Source organism: Quercus suber, unplaced genomic scaffold, assembly GCF_002906115.3.
Source record: "Quercus suber isolate HL8 unplaced genomic scaffold, Cork oak 2.0 scaffold_685, whole genome shotgun sequence".
In the NCBI taxonomy this organism is placed as follows: domain Eukaryota; kingdom Viridiplantae; phylum Streptophyta; class Magnoliopsida; order Fagales; family Fagaceae; genus Quercus; species Quercus suber.
The window spans coordinates 28,008-35,692 of NW_027070126.1; positions in this window are offsets into that span (position 1 = coordinate 28,008).

Below are 7,685 nucleotides of genomic sequence, written 5' to 3' on the forward strand. Positions count from 1 at the left end.
AAAAAAAAAAAAAAATTTACGAAGGCCATTGCCCCCCATGGTCCAAGAGTGGCTCCATCACGGTTCAAGACCCTTTTTTGGTCGTCATGAAAACTACAGTGAGCAATTTTTAGTCACTGCGTACTACGTAAGCGAGCATGCACAATATAAGAATTTTTGTTTTAAATTAGGCTTTAGTCATCAACGTAAATACAACAAATCCAATGTGCAATTAGTATCAGTGACTCTTATACACTTTATGCCTCAAATAATCTATATCTGTATATATTTAAAAACCGAAACATAGCATTTATTGTTGCTACGCTCCAATTAAGATATATCAGCATCAACGTCATTATCTTTTTTATTTTCAATTTTCCTATAATTTTTTTAGCATTACTCATTCATTCATTTTTTTTTTAATATTTACACTTTCTCAAACCTTTCTCTCTCCCTTACCTTTTCATCTCTCCACTACTCTCTACTTTAATATCACTCTTCCTCTTTCCTTTTTATTCTCACTTTCTTACTATAACTTTGTCATTTTCTCTTCCATTCTATACATAGTTTTCCCTCACAAAAAATAGTTGTCTCTCTCTCTCTCTCAATTTTTTGGTAGATTTATTATTTTTGGTAATTTCTAAGCCTTTATGATTATTTTGTGTAATTTATGGTCCAATTTACAAATGGTTTGATAATTTATGCATGATACAAGCTTAAAATGATAATTTCTATGTTTTTTGTTTGTTGTAACATGTGTCTTCAATGCAAAACTAATGAATATTAAAATTTCAAGTTCATGGGGGCTCAAGCGGTATTGGTACATTTGTAATTCAAATAGCTAAATATTATGGAGCAAGAGTGCTTGTTACTGCAGGTCCAATATCACTTTTCATGTAATGCATAAGCTTGATTTCCATGTTTTCATATATTTTTAGATTGTGATTGGCAAGGAGTGATGAAAAATTATATATTTGCAAGGATCTTGGGCTGATGTGTGCATCAATTACAAGACACAGGACTTTGTTGAATGGGTGAAGGAAGAAACAGGTAGAAAAGGTATTTTCTTAATATGAAAACCTCAGTTTTCCTCGACTTTTATAGAGATTGATGTTTTTCATTATTCTTTTTGCTTTGATTATTAGGTGATAAAAAAATAACAATTAACTAAATGTTCAATGGTAAGAGTTGATGTTATTCTGGATCATATTGGAGCTTCTACTTAAAGCAAAACTTGAGAGCTTAAATTTTAACGGGAGGCTTTTTATTATTGGAACTATGGGTGGCTCTGTTACAGAGGTCGATCTCCATGATCTGCTTTCGAGGCGCCTCACAGTGCAATGTATGACACTTGATATCAGATCTTAGTACCATAGCTTAGGAGTTGGATGAATTTTTTATCTCTCATTCTTTTTTGTTTGAAGTTATATAATATGTACAACTGTTGAATCTTTCAACCATTTCAGATGTCATGTTTTACTTTCTAAATATCAATATATTTCTGTCATGATCATTACACCATGATCATGACAGAAATGTATTGATGTATGGGAAGTAAAACGTGACATCTGAAATGAAGCTCTTTGTGTTGGGATGTATGATTTGTGCAAACCAAGTTGTATAATATAGATACTAGGTAGACTTACTGACCAACAATATTACAGTAAATTTTCTGAAGGATGCACCGTCACTAGAACGTGAATGTTGTTGGGTACCAAGAAAATTATGCCATCAAGGGTTTACAATATTTACTATAACTTGAAGGAATTCAGGTTCCCTAATGTTTTCACAATAAATGAACCTTCTTAATTTTGGCTTTGAAGACTTTTCTTGATTTTTGTCATTTTTTTCTTTTTGCATTCACAATTATGCAATTTTGTTCTCACACCATCATTCATTATCTTTTAATTATTCATCATGTTTCTGTTTTACATTTCAAGTGGCATATTTGCTATGGATAGTTCCACATTTTATGGTAAAAGTGATTTTGTAGGGATAAATGTCCTATTGAGAAGTGATTTTTTTTCTTAGTAAATATTTTCTTAGTACATACTTTTTTTACCAGCATATAATTATTTTCTCTCTCTCTCTCTCTCTCTCTTAATTAACGTTTCCTAACTTTTCAACTTTCCATTTATTAATCCATCAAACTTAATCTGATAATAATTCAAACCCCCTTCTACTCTATGACTCTCCTTCTCCCCAATCAAGCAACTATGAAACCGTTCAATTGCCACCCCATTAGAATTCCAAAAAAAACACCCTACTAATTTGTTCTCTCTCTCTCTCTCTCTCTAATCATACACACACACACACACACACACACACACACACACACACATATATATATATATATATGTATGTATTTGCAATAGCTCTACCCTACTTCTGAAAATTTGGATGTCCCTCTAAAGTGAGTTTTTTTTCCCCCATATTCTTCAAGTTTTCCCAATTAATTTTGTTGGTGATGAGCCATCAAAGATCTCAAGTGCCAACAACATTGGTTCCTATAAACCAACCAAAAAAATCTAAAAGCCATGGTGAAGAATATAGTAAAAGAATTGCAATGGACTATAATTTAAATGGTTGTTAAAAAATGCTTAGAAAGTGGTGTCTTAGATAGAAAAGTATATTCAAATTTCCAGTAAATTGTAGATGGCATAGTTTTTTCCCCACTTGTGGATACCTCTTATGTGCATTTGTGTGATGTATTCGCTATTATGGATAAAGTATTCTCTTTATATATACATAGCATAAATTAGTTTTGTTTTATGTACATATTAGTTGTCACATAATGAATGTAGATGCATAACTTAGTACAAGATATGCTACTCTTTTTTTGGTTTTGTATTTTAACAAATTTAGATATTATTATGGGATGCCTTTGTTGGAAGACTTTGCCAAAACTGCAAAATTTGATGTCAATGGAAAGAAATTCAAATCAAAGGACACATATAAAACTAGATAAGGTAGCAATAGACAAACAAAAAAAGGCTAGGGTGAAAGATTATCCAAGTTTGGACAAAGCCACAAAATCCACAAAGACCAATTAGATGTGAGAAATACCAAGAAGATGTATTCTCAGCTATATGAAGAAACTGAATTTGGATAAACGATAAAGAAGACCAATTGAATTGAATTGACTTCCCTATCACAAGTCCTCTCTCTCCCTCTTATAGTTTTGATTTAATTTTTTTTTTTTTAGTTAATACTTAGTCATTTTGAAAGTGAGAATTTGAATTTATATCAAAACACAATCTGGGCTATTTTTTTAAATGTGCCTATCGGTTATTTGAATAATATCAAGTGCATTGTTGTGATGAGTTTTGATTATCATGATAATGTCCTTTAAGAGAATGAGAAATTTGAATAATATATTTGAAACTTAAAAATTTAGTTATAAAGAAAAAAAAAATAGGAAAACATAATGCACTACAACATAATTTAGAAGAATACAAACCACCTAAAAATGGATAATATCAATCAAATAAAAGCAAAAATAATATAATGACATATTTTTAGAGATAGATGGAAAATAATGTCAATTATTTTTTTAATTTTTAGGAAGAGTAAATTATCTTCAACAAATTTAGATGAAAAAATTATACTTTTTCACGCATCGCGGGGTTTACGACTAGTTATTATTAATACGTGGTCATGATGCCATTGTACATTTGGCAGCAACTCTCTCTCTCTCTCTCTCTCTCTCTCTCTCTCTCTCTCTCTCTCTCTCTCTCTCTCTCTCTCTCTCTCTCTCTCTCTCTCTCTCTCTCTCTCTCTCTCTCTCTCTCTCTCTCTCTCTCAGAGCATGCATATTGCGAATGAACAGTACTATTTGACACCTTCATGTCCTAAATATTTGATATAGTCACATTGGAATAGTGGTAATAGCCCCCACTTCCCTTGAAGCTGAAACCCCTAATCGTTTGGTGAAAGAGAAATTGAATCATTCATTTATATATAGTGTATGTTTGGATTGCACTGAAAACAGCAGATGTGTGCGTCTGCGTTTTTTTGTGTGGGTCTCGTACACTGTTCACGAAATCCGCAAGTACAAATTTCAGCAAATTTTTCTTTAAAACTGGGTCCTACGGCACTATTCAAACTTTTAAAAATTATTTTGCTACAGTATTTTCAATTTTCAGTTTTCAACAATATACGGTATACAAACAGACGCATAGTAGGGAATCTAGAGATTTTATCAGTTAGCCTTTGACATTTGTTTACTCAATGATCAAATTTAGGTATGCCGAAAATGAAAATGAAATTGTAAATACAGAATTTTCTTCTTTGGTTATGTATGAAGAGAATGTATGGACCTTTTTCCCCAACAAAGGTGTATATATTTACTAATGTGCCTTGCCCAATATGTAAAGGAAATTTTTGATCAATCAGAAATTATCACTTTTCACCACCATATCAATTACGATATGGCATGTAATGCTTATCCAACCTTTGCTATTCCAAAAAAAAAAAAAAAAAAAAGTGGACTTTTGCGTTATTTGGCTTGCAATGTTTGTGAAAAACGTTTCAGTATATGGTGATATTGTAAGTTTTCATAAAACACTTCTAAAAGAGTAATATTTTCTCGATAAGCAAGATAAGCGCTACTAATTTTTTAGGATTTTGACGCGATTCTATATACGCAACTAAACCTAAGAAAACTGACGTGACGAGACCATCCTAACCATACACATGTCATCAGGCAGACGAAAGGTTGACTCACAATAAATGTACAGTACACAGAACATAAATCGACAAATTTTGTGTTCCTATCTTGTCCCACAAACGAAGAAAGGAACAAAGAGGCAACTGATGAGTCCACAAAATCAGCATCGTCCTACAGCCATTGACGAAGCTAGCATACATTACGCATTTATGGATGAACTGATTGTTGTTGTTGTTGTTGTTGTTGTTGTGTTGTTGCTACCGGAATTTGTTGTTGTTGTTGTTGTTGTTGTTGTTGTGTTGTTGTTGCCGGAATTTGCTGCCGGAATTTGTTGTAGGAAAATAGCATTTTCCTAATAGAACCAAACACATGAAAATATTTTTCACAACAATTTTCATAATACAACCAAACGCTTAAAAATATTTTCCTTTTCCGAAAAATAGCATTTCCGGAAAATGAACCAAACACATGAAAATATTTTCCACAACAATTTTCATAATACAACCAAATGCTTAAAAATATTTTCCTTTTCCGGAAAATAGCATTTCCGGAAAATAGGTATTTTCTAAAAAATATTTTACGGGAACCAAACGGACCCTAAGCATTCGCTTTTATATATATATATATATTTATTTATATTTATATATTTAAATGTATATATTATATATTTATATTTAAATTAGAAATGTTAAATTCACAACATTTTTATAATATTTTCACAACAAATTATAAATGGTTAGTTTTTATTGGTTCAAATTTAAACTGAACACTATGATTACTTTTTTGCCCCAACAATAACAATCAGTAACAATATGCCACTTAAAATTTGTTGTGAAAATGTTGTGAACATGTTATTTCTCTATTTAAATATATATATATATATATATATGAGGTGCTACGTCCACAATATTTTTACAACAAATCATAAGTGGTTATTTGTTATTAGTTAAAATTTGAACTTAACACTAAAATTTCTTTTTGTCCTAACAATAATAACTAGTAATAACCTGCCACTTAAAATTTGTTGTAAAAATATTGTGAAAATATTATGTACATATCATTTATATATATATATAAAGAACTAAACAAAAAAAAAAAAAATTCAAAATTCAAAATCAAACCCACCTAACCCCACCTACCCCCATTCACCTTTTATCCTTTTTTTCAAAATTTTATTTCCATTTAACAATAAATATAAAAAAAATTTAGATAGTTGTCACGTTTCAAAACAATATTGAAAAGTAGCGTCTCGAGTGTCTAAAACTCGAGTTCCATGATAAAACTCGAGTTTTTAAGTCTCGCTTTGTAAGCGGAATGCTCCGAGGCGGAAAAAAATTCAAGTAAAAATCGAATTTTAAAGACTCGAGTTCCGAAAAATGCCATTATAAGGACTTAAAAACGTCACTTAGAGCNTTCTTTTCTCTTTCTCTCCTATTTGATTTTATTTCCCCTATTTTATTTGTGGTGGTGTTAATGTTAGTGGGTTTTGGATTTGAAGATGGTGTTGCAACTAGTTAATTTTGTTCAAATTTGTAAATGGTGCTACTAATATGGGATTTGTGATTGAAGGAAGAATGCTATTGTTTTTGATGCCATTGGTTGTATAGTTGCAAGTAAGTATTTAAAAAAAAAAAAAAAATTTAATGCTTGTAAAGTCTATTCCTTTTTCGATAATAATTTTGGTCTATTCTTTGTCTGCTGTTAACTTTGCTTCGTGGGTCTTGAGGTTTAGAGATCTCAAGTGTTGTGATAATATCTCTCAAGTAGTGAAAAATTCAAAATCAATTTGATGATTTTTTTTTTGCAGGTTGGTCTGTGGCAGTTGAATGTGTTCGGGTGGAGTTGCTTTTTTTTTTTGTTTTGTTTTTTTTTTTGTTTTTATTTAAATTTTTGAATGTGTGCATGTTGTGTTTAATTTTGAATTTTTTTAGGTGGGTTTGTGTTTTCATTTTGAATTTGCTGGGATAGCCATAGTGTTTGTATTTGTAGTTGCTATTTTTTTTTTTTTTTTTGTTTTTTAATAATTTTCAGATGTGAGCACATTGTGTTTGATTTTGAATTTTTTTAGGTGGGTTTGTCTGTGATTTTGAATTCGCTGGGATAGCTATAGTTTTTTTTTTTTTTTTTTTTTTTTTTTTTTTTTTTTTTTCTGTATCTTTTAATTTAATTAAAATTGTAATTACAATATTAATTCAATAAAAAAAAAACTTTCACGTAAAAAAAAACATTATTTTTGGTAATAAAATTTTTTTTGGTGGTTTTTTGGATATAGTGGTGTTTGTATAACGCCACTATTGTACCGTCACTATAGACCTATAGTGGTGTTTAGGAACACCACTATAGACCAATTTTTTTTTTTATTTAAATTTTTTAAAAAGGCTATTGTGGCGTTTGTAAAACGCCACTATAGGTCTGCCCTATATACAAACGCCACTATAGGTCTGCCCTATAGTGGCGTTTGACATACGCCACTATGGCCTTTTTTTAATAAAAAATTGGTCTATAGTGGCGTTTGGAAATTGGCTATAGTGGCGTTTGGAAACACCACTATAGGCCTATAATGGTGGTACAATAGTGGCGTTTACAAATGCCACTATAGCAAACGTTGCTATAGCCCAAATGCGCCTATAGTGGCATTTTTAGTACCTATAGTGGTGTTTCACAAACGCCACTATAGGCCCAATTTTTTGTAGTGTACGAGCCGGTGTTTTGATGTGCACTACTTCTTTCTTATCGTTGCTCTGTCTGTTACTCTTTCACTTTAATGCTCGTAAAAAAAAAAAAAAAAAAAAAAAAAAAAACAACAACAATCAAACTTAAAAAATAAAAATAAAAATAAAAATAAAAATAAAAAGCTGAGAGATCGAGGAAGAGGAAGCGATGGGTCTAGGTCAACGACGATCGATGATTGACGGCGCGGCGCGGTGCGAAGAGCGCTGGGTTCTGGGTTCGACGGCTTTTGGGTTCGCCGGTGCGAGATTGAAGGCGAGATCGCGATATCGAAGGCTAGATCGCGAGATCGAGCGGAGGTGATCAA